The sequence below is a fragment of the Anarhichas minor genome, unplaced genomic scaffold, assembly GCF_050575085.1.
Source record: "Anarhichas minor isolate MPS153535 unplaced genomic scaffold, ASM5057508v1 ptg000007l, whole genome shotgun sequence".
Lineage (NCBI taxonomy): Eukaryota > Metazoa > Chordata > Actinopteri > Perciformes > Anarhichadidae > Anarhichas > Anarhichas minor.
This window is the reverse complement of record NW_027466453.1, coordinates 13,330,921-13,348,895: the sequence shown is the minus strand read 5'-3', so window position 1 is coordinate 13,348,895 and position 17,975 is coordinate 13,330,921.

The window sequence follows — 17,975 nt, the reverse complement described above, 5'->3', positions numbered from 1 at the left end:
ATTGTCAGTATTTCAATATGAAATTGAATGATTAACAAACTTCAGGCAGCACACAATCAGTAATGAACACCAGATATTCCTACAGTTAACTTGCTCCTGATTATATTCTTAATTTGATATCATTCCTTTACAGCCTTGGTTTGTAATGTTCTGTGAGATGCTGTATGAGAAACGTACGGAGCATCGTGCTCCAAGTTTTGTCCACAGGACTGTGTTTGTATATTATTCCGGTGTATAATTTTGAGAAAGGCTGTGAAAATGATCACTGTTCCATTAACTAGAGTTTCATTCACACTTGCACAGCTAACCCATACTCTGGCCATTTTTTTAAATAAAAAGATAATTCTTTTCTTGATATTTGTCTTTGTCATTCTTATTTTGCCTCCGTTTTTAGTTTCAACTTCATATTTGTTCTTAAAAACAACTTGTGTATAATAAATAAATAGAATGAATTGCATTAAAGTGAACATGTTTATGGGTCTACCTTCGTGCTGGATACCAGTTTTATCTAACATCTGTACAGCTGTGAGACCAGTGAGACATTTAGGGAAGTATTCTCAGTTTTCCAAAATGACATTAAACCTTCACCTTAATTTAATTGGATGCTGCTCGAAAGTGGACATGCAAGTCTATTGACTTTTGAAAAATACATAATTTGGTGTTGAGCCATCTCGTGAGTTTTACATTTTTAATCTTTTATATATATTGAAAATAAAACACGTGGCAGTCAACAGCTTAGCGCCGCATCCATAACCTTCTGACCTGACAAGGCCTTAAGTTGACACGTTATATGTGGCTATAGACGTATGTACCAAAACATTACGCTCAGATTTTTTCGTTAGACCACAGACAAGAGAGAAATGAGGAGAGATCCCAATCTCTGCTGGTCCAGCGGGTAGAATGCTCAAGTTGGCCCTGGCATGCATGCCAAGCAGCCGTCTCTAACCAGCCCAGGGAGAAGCCAAGTGCCAGGGCCGCGCTGCTGAATTTTAATGATTCATTATGCTGTGGAGGGGTCCCATTGTGTCCCTTTATCCGGAGAGCTAGAAAGGAATTAATTGGACAGAAAATGGAAGGGCAAGGGGAACTGACAAGCCATTAAGAGGGTGCTGAATGAACGATTAGATGCACATGGGGGAGGATCCCGATGCCCCCCCTCGCTGTCTCATATCACAGCGCTCCACAAACAAAAAACACAACAAGAACAACCACAATAACCACCCGACCAATCTGTAGAAATCATATCAGCGCACATAATCTGTAGATAATAAAAGAAGATAATACCACAGCAGATGGGGTGTGGGTGGCTCAAGAACAACTTGTTGTTTTTCTTCCCTCAAAGTCTTTTTTTTTTTCATCAGTGTTTGCCAAATACTTTCAGGAGGAACTCTTGAGAAAGAACAGGAGTGAATAAAAGTGAGGCAAAAAGGCTCTTCAGGGTGCTTGGGTCCCGTTTCCCTGGAACCCGTCCACAGTTTCTGATTGGGCCTCTTGAAAGCCCGACTGTATATAGCTGAAAAAAATTAAATGGGGGGTTGGGCAACTTCACTGAGTTACATCAGCAAAGTATACTGAATGAAGGAATGAATGAATGGACATTTTTTACATTGCAGTTGCAACTTTGCCAGAGAAGAACTGAACATTTATGACACAAACTCACATTGGGCGAAACCACAGTGCGCCATGTATACGCTTGCACAAACTCTCCCACTCACATATAAGCAGAAATTGGAAATGAAATGTGATTTGGAGTGATTTCAACATTGCCACACTGAGGCTGTGCTACATTCCAGCTGTCACAGTTACTGTTTACGGAGGGAGGGCGTTATTGGCCAAAGTGGGAGTCGCGGTCTTGGACCCAGAGGACACGAAGGGGAAGGCGAGATGAACCCAGTGAAACTGGTGCTTCCACCACCTGACCACATCCCATTGTTAGGAGCAGGATAACTCGCCTGGTAATAGTCTCATCCTGTTTAATGAGCCTGGCTAACTCGGGGCATGTTTCGGGGAAAAGGAGGGAGCTGGGAACTGTGAGAATGCGAGGTTGATTTGCATGGGAAATGAAGTGGACATAAAGCATGTTTATTGCTTGTCACTGGATGTGCCCAGCCTGAGTCCACTTGATGCACCGAGTCCATCGCATCTAACGGCTCAGTGATGGCATTTACGTTTGTCTACAAACAGAAGAAAATATGTTCACAAATGATCAAATGAGTTGTATAACAGATGAAGTTATGTTGATGTGCATTTCTTTTCGTTAACCTTTATTATTGTATGTTGCTTCCCCCACAACTGAAATGTATTCATCATTCTCATATATTTGGGTGATGCCTTCAACACTTTTGAACTAAAGACGCTGTACTTTAGATTTCTCTATGACATTTGCAGATAACATCGTGACTAAGAGGTTTGCATCCAGAACTTTAACAATGTATAGAGCAAGTCAAAGTGACACATTTGATCAATTCTAGCTGCTCCGCCCAAGTAAATGACTTCCTGAGCCTTATTTTGCCTCGTCTCCCTGTTCTTCTTACTAAATAAAAGGACTCTATTAAATTATTGGTGTCTCCTATGTTTGCTGGCCAGGCCAAGCAAAACAGGGTGCAGACAGAACCAACTTTTACTTCCCCTATTCCTCACGGATGGGCCCGCACAGAGAAGGGAGGGAAGCACAGTGCCAACACTCTGGCTCTCGAAAGGCCATTAAATTAATGGCGGCTTCTCCAAGGTAATCTACGATAGGCCGGCAATAACTAAATCAACCAGTTCATGTGAGGAACCTGACACTAACTTCAATCAGTTTAGCTACTAGAGTGTCTGAGAGGAAAAATAGAGCTTTTTGTCTCCAAGTGTCTGGAAGTCCAAACTATTACAGTTTTGGCTTGAATGTTTATAAAGTTGCAGTTTGTTTGTACTTTAAGGATTGAAATATTTCTTGGTAAATCAAGAGGGATCAGTAAATAAAGCTATTTGAAATCATTGTAATCGGTAAATCTAAATTCTTGGGCTACGATCAGGCATGAAAAAAAAAAAATCCATTTAGATGTAAATCTGTCCCAGTGGAGCGACTGATTATAGTTGTTTACTGAAAAGATAATCAGACCTGGGTCTAACACGATTGCAAATATTTCTCGGTGGCTGTTTCAACCTGCTCCGAGTGCCAGATGGGTAGGGATTACCGCACCACGGAAAGTCAGAGAGTGCCAGTTTATTTTTTTACTACTTTTCTGATAAATGAAACTTTCTGGTACTAAATCACATAAAACACAAACAATTCCCATTTGGTAAAAAGCACCCACACTTATAAAAGTATAAAAACAAATAAATAAATTATAATTTTCCTAAAAGTGGGGGTTATCAGCTCTGTAAAATGGTGACAGTGATGGTGTTGAAACAAACAGCCAACACAGGTAGAGTGTTGCTAATTTATTTTATTTTTTTAAAGGAAGAAAAGAAATAAAGGAAATTGAGAAAAAAAAATCTGCAACGATTTGACATCTGGTCATGTTCTGTTCTCTGAACAGTTGTCCACAGTCTTTCGCTATCTTTTTTCATTTGTTCTCTCCTTTTCACTTTTTCTTGGCACATCTCAATTGTGAATGGGGTGGCAGCATAGCTGCTCATCTTCTTTCCACAGCTTTGAGACTTGTTGATTAGTAACTATGGCTGTGTTTTCATTGTCACAGCTTTCTGCTTTTGTTGAACTGTGGCACGGTTCCCTCGTCATGTACTTTCTCCATCTTTACTTGAAGTTGTCTCATCTTAACCTTCTTCCCTTCACACTTCCTGTCTCTCTCCTCATCACAGAGACCATTTACTCTCCTGTTTTAGTCACACTGGAAAGACAGTAGATGATTGACAGTCCTTAATATAATATCTCTTTTAGTACAGCTTTTTAAAATAAAACAAATGATCTAGTTCTGCATGTATGTGAAAATCAGCTGGTTGCTGTAAATAAGAAGCCTTCCAGAATCTGAATATGGCCATTATTTACATCTTACAGTCATTTAAAGTGACATTAGTGGGGACTTGAGGATTAATGATACCCTCAATCAAGTTAAAATTGTTAATTCAATGGAGGAATCTTACATTTGCTTCCCCAACACACACACACACACACTCACATTGTTACGCTGCCCCACGGCCCCCCAGCACCCACGCAAGTTGCACTGCTCCGTCACCGATGACACAGAGGGAAAGAGACTGAGCCACCAGCATGTGGGATCCTGTAAGACCCTGGAATGTGAAGTGTGGGAGGAACATTTGCCACAATTTGTTCATGCTACTGATGCACAAAGGTAGTAGCGGTAGAGACACAACTAGAGGAGAGAAGTCAGCAAAATAGGATGGAGAGAGAGAGAGAGAGAGAGAGAGAGGGAAAGAAAGAAAGATGAGGAAACAAACAGAAGGCTGGAAAGTCTCAGGTATAGAAAGAAAAAGAAAAAGAAATCTTCCTTATTTCTCTTGCTTGTGGAGCTGCTTGGCAAAAAGTGCGGCATGGACAGCAGGACCAGAGTTTTAAATGTAGCTCAGTTTTGGCAGAGCCGCGTGTGAGCGCACTCTGTGGGAGCACCAAATCTTGTCGCCCAGTGCAACATGGCGATTCAGACAAAACAGCAGAGCCCATCAAAACCCATTTACCCTGCTGGCGCACACATAGCACACAAGCCTGCGGTCGGGTTTTCTATACTCACTGGCTGAATTCTTACAACACTGCAGTGCCATGAGGAATGCGTTTTAAAACTATATCTGGGATGCCACACTTTCTCTGGTTCCGGGCCGTAGCAAAACGGACAGTACACCACAACATATTAGGTGACCATTGCAATATTTGTTTAATAAGCGTATGATCAGCAACACATGTCCATCCTCTCACACTTGATATCTTTTGTGGTATGACAAAGAGCAGGGGAGAGGGGGAAAAATAGGGAAGAGTTTGTTCTCCCATGTGGTTTTGGCCCATTCTGAGGGCCTTGGAGCAACGCCAGTCTATCCCTGGTCCAGCCTTTGATATGGATGGGGTTCATTATGTAACTAAATCTATTGTCAAAGAATAAAACAATATGGGGCCAGCAGGAGAGGAGTGTGTTTGTGAGGACCTACAAAGTAAGTGACTGAGGGGGCATTTACACAACCCTCTCTCACTTTATCACAGTCCACTGTGAAACACTCCTGCTCCCTGCTTTGGCTTTGAAATGAGCTACACATTGTATTTACAGACAGCGATCTCCTAACAAGTTTCTCACATTGCAGTTGTAGTGAATATGTTAAAGCAAATGGAAAACGTATCTTTCAAGATTTTATTCACTTGTTTTTTCCCTTTTCTTCCTGTTTTCACTCTTTTTTTGTGTGCAGTCACACAACTGCAAAGGATATAAAGCCTGAGATGAATAGTAGCAGTCGTCACCTCCCAAGAATCACAAATGTGTAGCATCAAAACAGACATGATCCTGCTTTACCTCCTTTTTGCCATTTTCCTCTTATGCAACACGAAACCATTTTAACGCATTCAAGACTCGACACCAAACCCAAGAACGTGATCAGCTGCATTCAGTCGATAGGCAATCTCAACAACAAACCAAACGTTTGCTTTCACCCTCGGTCTCACACTTCTCATGCTACAGCTCGACCCCCTTGACTGCGGCCTTCAGAGAAGCTGGGGAGCCGGGACTGAGCATTGGTAATGAGAGGAAGCCTTTAGCCTTTTAGTGGTCGGCTGAGTTCATTACAGCTGAGCAGCAAACCTCAGCGTGGTTGCAGAGGTCACCCGCTGCACAATGCTCTGGCGCCTCCAACCCGTCGCTGGGTCCCCGACCGTCACTTGCTCTCACAGACAAGGAGACGGGGGGGACACACATAGGCCCTGAACTGTGGATTTAAACTGTCCCCGCCGTGCTGCAGAGACCAGCAGTTTGATTTGACTGCAGCAGCTAAACGCGACTCGATGCAAATGGGTGCGGCCAGATCTATTTGGACCAGCCGAGGCCGATGATGATTTGAATGAATGAAAATGAGAGCAGCTTGTTTGCTGTTTTGAGGGCAAGATATAAGAGGGTGAAAGATAAAGCACACACAAATGGTCACGCTAGCTTTTTGCCAACATGCCACTCCAATTTTGGTGTTCTGCGATGTAAAATTTAAATGATGCAAGATGGAAGGGATGACTCAGTGTAGGTAAATGGTCAAAGGTGGAGTTTGTGTCTGGGAGCGTCAATCTTGACCACAATACAGCCAGTAATAAAAACTGGGTTAAGACTGGAGTCGGTGGTTTCCAATCCTCCTTCCCCTACTCCGTATTCCTTAAGGTAATGTCATGTTTGTCTTGGTCTTGCTCCATTATGTTTTCCCTCGTATAGACTCAACTTAACAGTCAGTGCTCGAGGAATATTAGATTTATATTTCATGGAGAAGCAACAACGATGTTTGACAGCACTATGTTGACTTTTCAGAAAGGCCAGGAATAAGCATTATGTTTAGCACTCAGTAAGGACACCCACAGCCAGAACCCCTGAAAAAGTAAACCGCCTGGTTTGGGTTCAAAATCAACACAAACCCGAGATCAAATATCTGCCTGCTTTAATAATCATTAAGCAGCGTATTGGTTGTGTAATCATCAAAAAAAAAAACTCAACAAAAAGATTCAATAAAACAATTAAAATCCAACATGTGGTGTGTTACATGCTGGGTGCTTACATTCCCTCATGACCACAGATAAAAGTCTCTCTTACGACTCTCTCCTCAGTTCTTCAGCCAAGAGTCCGAAGAAGGGATCCGACGTGTCTAAGTCATCAACAACCCACTTCCAGTCACATGTTGCATCCCAGCTATAGCTGCTTCAGTAAAAGAAAAAAAAAAAACTGAAAAATCACCATTTGTCTTGGTGGCAGCATAATGATGTCACATGGTTATGAGGTGATGGCAAAGGTCTGAGACAAACACACGAGAGAGGAGGACAGAGAGAAGGCCCGAGGTACTGAGCTAGAGGAAAGGTGACGTAGTGAACTCTCACATGTGCCAGAAAGACAAACTATTCACTGTAGCAGCTAATGAGCTTGAACGTTGACCCCTTATATGCAGGAGGCCTGTTGTTAGCCTGCCCCTGGTACTGCCTGACTGTTTTTATGGTTTTGTGGAGGAGGAGTGGGCTGTAGGGGGAAATGGTAAAGCTTTCCACTGAACAAGAGAGAATATATGTTGCTACAGGAATGGATTTCATACTTTTATATCTTTTCTTCCGCTACGTTCAATCACAAATGCCAAAGATATCGTAGGCTACAAAAAGATAGCCAGGTAGCTAGCATTTCACTTCCTGGCAGTGGACGTGGGGTAGGATGGTGTGCAGGGATTGTATGGTCGAATGTGAAAAGTGATCTGCTTTTAAATAAAACAGATATTTCACTGTGTGATTTGCTGTGTGATATCCCTGAGAAGAGGAGCTCTCACTGCTGCAGGGGAGGGAGACGGGAGACTGCAGAGGGCAAGCAGATGGGCCGGCAAACTGGTGAAGTTTACTGGAGGTCAGAAATCCACAATATACCAGATTGAATCACTGGAGCGGTCAAATCATTTAAAAGGGCAGTTTTTAAAATGGCATTTGCACTCAAGTTATCTACATTGTTTTTATGAGCAGAAGTAGTAAGGGTTATCATAACACCAGTTCATACAGTATTCTAAATATCGAAACGGTTGCTGTGTTGTGCTTGATGAGATGACGGAATGATGCCATCATTTATGTTCTTACAGTAGTTACAGCAGTGCTTCTTGCTATGACAAGTCAAATGATCTGCCCTGAGAAAAGTTCTTGGGAATAGTAGTTTGATTCATGGCTGGTATTTAAAACCTGGACAAGGTGAGCTTATCTAAATTTCAACCATTTACTCCAAGAGCAGCAATTGAATTAAACATCACCTGAATTAGTGCAACTGTTGACCAACAAACTATCAAAAAGTTTCAATAGCAAAACATGTATTGACTAAATCTAATTCTACTCATTGTTTTGTTTCTTTTTTGTTAATTGCCCTCATACTCCCATTTGGGATTTTATTCTCACCAACACGTTTTTTTTCTATGATGAAATATTGTGTTTAATCATTCTTACATATCCAAAAAGAGACTAACTGATTCTTTGCCCTGCACACTTCATTCAACAACGTGCATGCTCCAGGACTGACTGCTGACGTGGTAGCTGACTTTATTTATGTTGCTGGTTGTGGTTATTCAGGAATTCTGTGTTTCTTATTTCTCATTTTCCCATCATTCTTGACACTTTTCTCAGCTTTGCTTTCCTTCCTCCTCTCCCATTATAGGGTGCACAATGCATGTAAAGTGTGTGTGTGTGTGGGGGGGGGGGGGGGGGGGGGGGGGGGGGGGTACACATGCCTGCTTGCACACATGTAAAATGTAGCCGCTCTACCGGGATGGGACTAATCCCGGGGTGGCAGGAGTGCAGGGGGTGCCAGCACATGTGCAAATCTTTCAACTGCGGTTTGCGATGTTTAGTCTTGCTTCGTCAGCACTTCTTGAACCCGGTCCAGAAAAGCTTTCAAATGGCCCATAATTCTAGACTCCCTCTGCATCCTTAAGCCCAATCGCCCTCTGCCCATGGATTTCCCGGTCACAAGATGAAAACATAACAAAATCATCATCATCATAATGTGATGTTGATTTCGTTAGGAGGTAAAGAAGATGCCCCCCCCCTTTGGCCTCCAAGGATTTTGCTCTGCAGGGACTTTCCAAGTATCACTCATGATCTTTCATCACAAGGCAGGTTGGCACCACCAGACTAAGGTATCACTTGCTTTTCATCCCGCCTCCCTCTCTCTTGTCCCCAGTTCTCCTCTGAAATATCTCCAGGGCAGCTGATTTGACTGGCAAAACAAGCCACATTCTGGCAGGAAGGTTGGGGGGGGAGGGGATTCCCCTACATTTTTGGACTACGGTTCATCTCTGGCGTCTCTGTCAAAATACAACCCACAGTCATGTAATAACATCAATTATCAGCATCTGAGAGGATGGGAAGGTGGATGCAAGTCAGTTTAGTTGTTGCTTGCTGTATGCTGTATATTTTAGACACAAGCAGTTGAATTATTTGTCTCTTTCTTTGTTGTTTGTGTTTACTTATACATGTGCGTATCACAAACCTAAAGGACACACATCTCCGCCCCTCACTCTCATTGTCGTCACTGCACCTTTAGCTACAATAACACTCGGTTGCAAAAACACAGGACAACTGCTCGGCACAGTAATAACTTTGCATCTGTCGAGCAACAGATGCAAAGCGGTCCGGTCACCCTGGTCCTCGGATCATAACAACAGCTGAGGCTCAACCACTTTCCTTACAGCAACTTACATGTCATGAGTGGCCACATAATCTCAGATACGATCCCTCCAAAGCTCTCCTCTAACTGTTAAAACATGTTTGTTCAGCCTTTTAACTTTTTACTATACTTTCGAACTACCTTCCACCTCAAATAATTCAAACATCCATTTCACAATGATCACATCATATTATCATTCACAGAGTGCTCATTATGCAAACCCACTGAACCCATTCACTTGAACAATATAAGGAAGTAGAAACAGGGCTTCTTGTAACAGCTAAACACACCCAGTGTATCTGTCCCACCTCCTGCACACACAAACACACTTCCTCTCTCTGGGCTGGGGGAACTTGGAATCAAACAGAAGAAGTGAACAATTTACAGTTCAAGGTGGGTGATGTGTGTGTTATCTTTACTTTCTCCTGGAAAATATGAGACCCACAGGTGGTTAAAGCTGCTCTGGAAGAGGAGATTACCCCCCAAAGAAGAGGCCAAGTTTCACCTGTTCACCCGGTCACCACAGAACCGGCTGAGTAACACGACACTGTCGAACATATGAAGCAAAGCGCTAAATTATTTTTGTTGTAATTTTGTTGCTTTACACTGACAAAAAAAATCAAACATGCACATACAGGTATGGTAGGTTGTATAATGTTGATGATAAATGTTTTTCCATAAAGAGGAGTTGTGTCATTCAAAACGGCCTGCGGACTGAATGTGGAAAGGCATTAAGAAGTTCACCAGGAGATGGCACTGCAGCACTTCAAATACATTAATTTTCTATTCTGGTATCTGTTGCTCCACCAAGTGTTCAGAGGAACACATTACACACAACTTTAAATAACCAAACTGCCTTTTACCTCATTACTTGAACTCCTGTCCCATCTCTGCATGGTAATTGTATCCCTATATTAATATACTTTTACATTCAACTTGACATAAACAAGCTGCTGACACGTAACAATACAGTGCACGCATCCTGAGGAATGAGAACGCAGCAAATCAAATCAACTAACTGCATTAGTATTTACATTGTGACCCCCTTACCAGTGACAGCAGATATATGAAAATGACTGCATTCGATATCTCATGAATAAGAATGAATGTTGTTTATTTGAATAAAGTACCAATTTAAGATGACTTAATGATTCATTGTCACAGCATAATAATCACACTGGTACTAGACATGACGAAGAATGTTAAATCAAGTTCGCCCCAAGACAGAATGAAGATATGATGTTATATGTCTGTACATTGCAATGCATAAATCCCAAAACAGTCTGGCACACAATTTAGCTCTTCATAGTTACAGTTGCCAAACAAATATGGAATCCATTAATTTCCTGTACACTGATGCCAGCAATGATAGATGATGCCTCATTAAACTATTATCCTCCCAAACTGATTCCACAATGAGCCACTGTGTAACCTGGAAACTCATCTTGTTTGCACATTGCTGTTTACCGTCGCAACATATGGAAAGTTTTATTCCAAAAAACAATCCAAGTGTATAAAAATCAGTTGCGTACTGATAATCACTTGGTGGATCATAATGCAGAACACCTGAGCTGTTGGATCATGTGACCAAACCAAAGCTCTCTGGGAGCTGTAGTCCCAAGCTCAAGATGACGGCTTGAGTGGCATGATTTTAAATCTCTTGCTTTTTTCCACCTATTTTGACAGACCACACTTTGTTTCCATTTTCTAACTTTTGTTTTAAAATGGCCAAACACTCAAAAATATAGAAATCTGTTTGACCACATTGATGTTTGTATATCACTTTTAAAATCCTTTCACTTTACCCACTTTAGTTAAATTAGGACGATTGAAAATGGCAAGTTGGCAAGCTCAATGAACCACTGTCAACAGCTCAACAGAGTCCAGACTTTTACAAAAGAGGCTTAATGATCTTAAATCAGAACAAAATCTATTCATACCAGATAGTGTATGGAAACATATCCTCCAGAGCCTTGAACAAGGCAGGATTGCTTCACAAGATACATCCACTTCAATATAATAAGGATCACCTCTGTCCCTCTCCCTGATATTAGTCAGCACTCAGTCCTGAAGCATGCATGAATATTGATGTGATTGATTCCAAATATAACAATCAGACATGCCGATCATGACAAAAAGTAACAAAGGATTTAACGTGTGTATTGTGTTTATCATTTCAATATGAAGGTAGCATGGTTCTATTCTAATTATGTCTGCTGGCCTTTCTTTAAAAATCCTCTGTCCATCTTCGCTGTTGCTGTCTTTTGAGCATTACTGAAGATTACAAATTCAAAAGCAAATGAAAGAAATAAAAAGGAAATGATTTTGGTTGGATAGGAAACGGTAAATGCAGTTTTAATAAAATATAAATTAACCAGGTTATAGTTGCTTTTCAATCAATATGTATCAATATGCTCCTACTGAAAAAGAGTGCAGATTGTAAATATTGCCATCTCATTAGAAGGTGATTTGAACTCAATTCTAAATATTAAATTAGGTTAATTGTCCATAATATTTCAGTTTTATCAACAGTTATTTTTTCTCATGAAAGAAATATAGCTATTGATTGTGTCTTCATGCATCGGCTGACATTACCCTTTGGCAACTATGCTCACAAAGCCACTAGGTAGCATATTAATGTTGCTGAGAAATTACAGATTTTTGTCTTATCTGAAGAGGGAGCTTCAAAACAGTTCAATGCAACACACAATGCCACCACAAATCCTGTGTGGATGCATCTTCATAATACATTTCTCATGACACTTGCAGTATTTATTTATATAGTTTAATACATAAAGCCCTAACCAGAAGTCAGCATCAAGCAAAGTAAAAAGTAAAAAACTTAAGGGTGAACGTGGAGGTGAGTAGAACTTGACACTTTTACAACAACGTAAGCACAGCTGACACAAAACAACCAATAAAGAGTTTAGAAAGCTATATGCGGGTACAATGAGAATAAAGAATAAGAATACTGATGTGTGCCAAATATAGACATGAATCCAAATAAAACAATCAAACCAGTCAACATCACCTTCATGAGTAAACAGAGATTTAATTTCCGCATTTGTGGAAATATTTTATTAACGCCATTTGAGGGGAGGAAATTAATGAAGCCGTGATCCGTTTGCCACAGAGACGGAGGCTTGCTGAGTCACAAGTGCAACCCTTAATGTGGTTACTCCTGGTAATGGGCTGGCGATGCGGAGCAGATGGCTGTTATTACAGTAGGCAGTGTGGGCTGAGGAGATTTGTGAAAATGAACTGAGAATGAACAATATTATTTAACGATTATTTTATATTTATCTTATTTTAAATGATTCATCTCACCAGGTTCCAGAGTATGCATTATAGTTTAAAATGTTGAAGATGTTGAACATTACATTAATCTGCACTGTGCAGCCCACAAATGCATGAATCTGATTAGCTGTCATGAATATCCTAACCGTGCGTGTTCCCAGCCTGTACAGGATGTGTTCTGACTTTCATTGTCAAAGAAAAGAAGAGCTCAGGAGGGAGGAAGAAGAGAAGAAGAGGAAGGGAGAGCACAAAAAGGGAGAGAAACGCACGGGGGACAGAGAAGGCTTCATTCAGCACTGTACCCTGAAAACAGTGTTATCGCCACAGCTTCCATCTGAGTCTTTGTTGTCAAGGAGACAAGCACAGGATGTATAAATGTGCATATAAAAAAAAACATGCTTTCCAGTTTTCAAGACACAATTATATACTACGACAAACACCTTTAGGTCTTTGTGGTCATTATTGTTTCATGTTTGTTTGTTGAGTATTTGCAGCCAGACAAAACTTAACTTCCATGGATGAATGGATGAATTCATTTTAAATTAATTGGATTTGATTGTTTTTCTGATTGTGAAACACTAAGACATACATACGACATAAGACATATGGGCTCCCAGATTGCATTTCGGCAAATACATCCCTCTTTTGCTCTCCATACGGAATGTTTACCTGCATTCAACCAAAGCCTAATATGACTGGTACATACTACTCTGACCACAAAACCAGAAGCCTTCCAACACCACATTCTTGTCCCGTTGTCTACAGATTCAGCACACGATATGAAGAGATTGACCATTAACTAACTAGTAGAAATAGTTTGATGAATGGAGCCTCTTAAGACCAGAGGTGTAGGTTTAAGGGTGGTAGACTCAAGTCACAATTATAATACATACCTTCAATTTGCCACTTTCAGAATTGGAGGTGGGGGTTCCATTGTCAGGAAACCAGATGACGCTTATGTAACAAAACACTGTTATGTTAGAGTTGACAGTGCAACACACTGCAACATGGTGAAATAAAACAACTCTTGAGGCAGCTGACTGCGCGTTTATCTCAGAGAGTTGCTGCAGTAGAGAAGTGTTGTTTTCTTTCACCTGGAGTACATGCAACATGTCACACCTCCTTCAGAGGTGGAATAGCTTACCTTAACTTTCAGCAATGTTATAGATATGCGTTATAAAGCAGCTTTTTCTAGTTGGCCTGGATGAACATCAAAATATTTTCAAGTTGATGTTGAGCAGCATCGTCTTTACAAAAACCCTCCTGAATTGCATTGGAATTTTATTTGTGCATATCTGTGATTTTGTTCAGTTCCTTGGGTGCATGTTTGCGATGTATCTGTTATTTCCCGTCTCAATTCAAGGAGGCGGGTTTGACATAGTCTACATCATCCATTGTTGCTTCCATCCAAACCACTGCAAGAACATCCGGAGAGTACACTTGCTGATTACAGTTATATGTACAGCGGATAATCTGCATAAGCACCTACTTATGCAAATGTCTTGGATTGGTATGTGGATCGTTGTTCACACATAAAACAAATCCCTTGTGTGTTCATTTGACCTTACTCTCCGCTAAGTTTCATAGTTATCTGTTTGCAAAACACATTTTTTTACATTTTGCCAGTGATTGTGTTTGTGAGTGCATGTGTGTGACCTCTCACCCATAACCAATGAGTGTGTGTCGGTGTGTGTCTTAAGTGTATGTCCAAGTGGACGTCACAATGTGTAAGGAGGCGAGCACGTGTCTCTGAGTGTGAGCTGGAGAACAGAATCAACGTCAGCAGCTCACGGTTTCAGCGTTGCTTTCATGTGCTCCACAGTATGTTTTGCTCCGTGTGTGTAATGTGAAGCACCCAGCCTGCTACGGGGTCTGTCTGATGATGTAGTAGTGGCGCTACTACTTTAACTGCCTGCTGTGAATGCTACGGGGTTGAGGGGAGACAAACAGCTTCACGTGGTCTTTATGGAGTCTGACAAGTCGTTCATGGCATGTGCAGATTCCTAAGTCCATGATGGACAAACTATCCTTGGAAAGCTGGTTTCTCAGAAATGGTCTGAACTCTGATGAATATGCACTCATTGGAATAGCTCATTTATTTAAATGAATGGAATTTATAGACTGTCACATCCATGAGAGTTAATCTATTTAGATTATATGTCTTGCAATGTTCTGAAAAATACCAAGTAGAAGAAATGAGGCTTGAAGCAAATTCAACCACACCGGGTTTCTCCATCACCTCCAAAGCCCCATCTATTGCTAACTTGAGGGGCCTTTGCAATATACAGGAAAGACAAGGCACAAGCACAAGCACAGAACCCAACTTTTGCTCTCCCTTTTGCTTTGTCAGCCCACAATCTTAATGGTTTGATACATTTAACATGCTGTAGAACAAATAGCCATGAATAAATTATTTCCCGGAACAAAATGAATGGCAAGGCATCCAGACCCATAGACAATGCTGTTAAAGGTGAGAAAAACACAGTCTGAGAATAGCTCCCCACTTCTTCGTCCCGTTGGTAATTGCATTTGTGTGACTCTGTGCTGAGAGAGTCAAACCTGTGGAAGAAAGATTCCAGTGTTAGCAGGATCAGCTGTACTCTTTAACAAGCAGAATTTGATTTCGAGGCACACTTTGCACAACTTCCTCAGGGTGGTGGTAAAGGCAAGATACGCAAAATATTTGGAGTACTACAAAGTAGGCTATAGCATATCCACATGGTGTAATAAAGATATAAATAGCCTAAAACTTAGGACAAAAAAGCAGTTGTATTTTAATCCCAATTCTATGATTTGTAGAGGGTATGATTAGATGAGTGTACTCAATTTTAGTTTCTAGAGAACGTACGAAATTACTCTTTTTACAGAAGTGGAAGTTACCCAAAACAAATCTGTAGTTATTATTATTATTATTATGGTTAAAATGAATTGAATGATGCCTGAAGCCAAAGGCACATCCTTGCCTGTATGTAAGCTCATATAATGAGCATGAGATATAATGAACAAGATCAAAGAAATAAAGAAATCTGTTGTGTATATATATATATATATACACAACAGATGAAGGCCAACTGTGAGGGGAACAATGATGGTGTATTTTCTAAAATGAGCTGTTTTTCTATTCCATCCCACCCACCACTAACTCATCTGCACTTCAACAGGATTAACCAACGTGTCCAACTCTGATGCAGAGGAGTAGCATGTTCTCCAACATAGACGTATGCCGTTTATCATCCGGTCCATCAAACTCCCGTCCTCTCTAATGTGAATGACACATTGTTGTTCAAGATGTTACCTGTCCATTACTGATGGGGGATTAAAGGAGATCTGGCTGTGCACTCTGGGGAGGTGGGTGTGTCCTAAGCGGGAGAGATCAAATTTTTCCTTTTTGTCTAAATAATGGAAAGAGGGACAAGAACAAGAACATGTGTGTGTATGTGTGTGTGTGTGTGTGTGTGTGTGTGTGTGTGTGTGTGTGTGTGTGTGTGTGTGTGTGTGTGTGTGTGTGTGCACAGCTGTTCTGATAGGGAGATACAAGAGGGAAAAAAGTAATTTGGAAACTGGACTCAGCAAGGTGTAAAGATGTGCTCAACAAAAGTGCATGCACACAAACAGGCCAGGATATGTTTGGCCTGCTGAGTCGGGAGAGAGAACAGCTTGTCCAGTGTGTGTGTGTGTGTGTTGGCGAGCTAACCTTTACCACTACAAGTTCTACTTTTTGGCCCAGGCCGTGCTAAGTGCCTCGGATAATGTTCTGCTCTTTTAATTGTGCTTTGACTGCGATGGCCTTAGCATGAAGGTCCTGTGATACTGCCACCGAGTTTATGAAAGTCAGCACTTTTCTCATCCGTTCGTGTCATTCTGCACTTTATTGCATGTCTCTATTGCACTCAGCTATGAAAGAGATTCATTAAAGTTCAAACTGTTTCATCCTGTGAGAGCTTGACCTTGAACCTGCTGAATAATAACTATCTGTTCCTGATCGTTTCATGTGAAGATAAAGTCACCATTCATGCGTAAAAGGAGTTAAAGTTAGTCTCTTCACTCTTCTCTTCAACTTTGACCATCACACACAAGTAGTCACACAAGTATACACAGGGGCATGTCCCTAATAACATCCAGCCACTACTGAATTGTCCCTCACAATAATTTTATTCAAAAAAGAAGCTTTGAATACAGCAGCAGATTAGCAATAGTCACGTGCTCGCCCACTGACCAATCACAGCACACGCTGCACCTCACTGCAGAGCTGCACCTGAAAACTGAGCTGCCCGTTAATGCTGACGTACTTGTAGGCCAGCTAGCAGGCTCTGGCACGTCAAAGAATAATACGCCCAACTATGTCAAACTAAGGATCTGATTGGTTGAAGACTATGACAATCAACAATATCGTCCCCATTCACTTAAACTGCAAAGGGATTCACTTGTCAGTCTGCAGGCCTCGGGCCTCTGTTCTTACCTAGAGACACAGAGGTGAGATCTGATTGGATAAAAGCTCTACTTAAAACAAGCTGCACTGGAAGCAGAGCAACTGAGGAAGACAGTAGCTGTGCAATGAGAAAATAAGATAATGGGAAAAATATTTTTATAAATTATAATACATGTAGTGTATTTAAGAAAAATTATTAAATTATAAAATAGCTATAACTTTGTGATAGCTATTCTGTTTAGGCCAGCAGAGAAGGCCTTGCAGGCCCTGACGGCCCACCACTGGAGTAAATCAAGCCAGCTCTTAGCAGCTGAGGTAAACATTCTTCCAGCACTAATCAAGCTTTTGTAACAGTGTGGCGCACATAACATTTCTAGCTGTAACTAAGAATAAGCAAACAACTACTACTAATCCTTTTAGACTGAACTTTTCTATATGCAGTCGTTATGGGTCACTGGATCCGACAACAAAAAGATAACAATGTAGGTCCAAATGAGGGCAGGCATGTTCTTGTCTCTGGCTGTACTGAGGGAGCGCACGTCTGGGATAACGTCCCTCCCTCCCAGCTGCTGCTGCTGCTGCCGTCGTGGCCGAAACTCAGTGTTCAGGGCTATCCGCTTCTTGCGTATGTTCCAGACGTATTACTTAGTCCTTGTTAATGTTAATAACGACAAACTGTTGTGTTCTTGCGCATAACAGCAATGAGCATTGTTTAATGACGTGAACGGAACAAAATGAGAACCTACGGCAGAAATGGATACAGCAAAAACAAAAACAAGCTGTTGTAGTCTCTTTTTAGAATTCAAAGTGAGTGCATTAGGAGCAAATATGTGTGTCCACATTCAGACAAATTTCTGTCTAGACACAGGATGTAGACAGTCTAAATGTTGACGTTACTCTCCACCAGCATATCAACTTTATCTATGAATAGA